The sequence below is a fragment of the Monopterus albus genome, unplaced genomic scaffold (assembly GCF_001952655.1).
Source record: "Monopterus albus unplaced genomic scaffold, M_albus_1.0 scaffold409.1, whole genome shotgun sequence".
NCBI lineage: Eukaryota > Metazoa > Chordata > Actinopteri > Synbranchiformes > Synbranchidae > Monopterus > Monopterus albus.
Genome location: NW_018128289.1, coordinates 172,199 through 173,026, shown reverse-complemented (window position 1 = coordinate 173,026; position 828 = coordinate 172,199).

Here is an 828-nt window from a genome sequence, read left to right as displayed (position 1 = left end):
AAGTGATCGCACTGCTGCTCTGGGGAAGGTAAAAGGAGGTGGTGTGTGTGTGTGTGTTTATCAATAACTCATGGTGTGGAGATGTACGGACTGTTTATAAGCACTGTTTGCCAGACGTAGAGTTTTTATTGCTGAAATGCCGGCCCTACTATCTAGCAAAAGAGCATAGTTCTGTGTTTCTTGCTGCTGTGTATGTTAGCCCAAGAGCTAATCCCTCTGTGGCTCTTGAACTAAAGACAGCTCACCCTGATGCTGTATTTATCGCTGCAGGCGACTTTAACCAGTGCAATTTACGGACTGTACTCCCCAAATATTACCAACATGTGAACATTTGGGGGCAAGAACACTCTGGATCATGTTTACAGTGACATACGTGGTGCATACAGGGCCTCACCCTGCCCCCACCTTGGATGCTCAGACCACATTTCTTTGTTCCTGTATCCAGCTTACAGACAAAGACTGAAACAAACAAACCCTGTCACCAAACAAATTAAACTCTGGACCCCAGAGACTGAAGGCATCCTGCAGGACTGTCGCCCAGACAGATTGGGATGTGTTTAAAGCTGCAGCCACCTCAGAGGACTTTTCTGTCAGCATACAAGATTATGCAGAGTATGTGACCAGGTACATTAGCACCTGTATCAACAACATTGTGCCCACCATACAAGTCAGGAGATGCCCCAACCAGAAGCCCTGGATAAACAGTCAGGTATGCCACATGCTGCATGCTCGCTCTCATGCACTCAGATCAGGCAATGAGATGGAGTACAAAGCTGCAAAGTACAGACTGAGGAAAGCCATCACAGCGGCCAAGAGGCAGTACAGAAA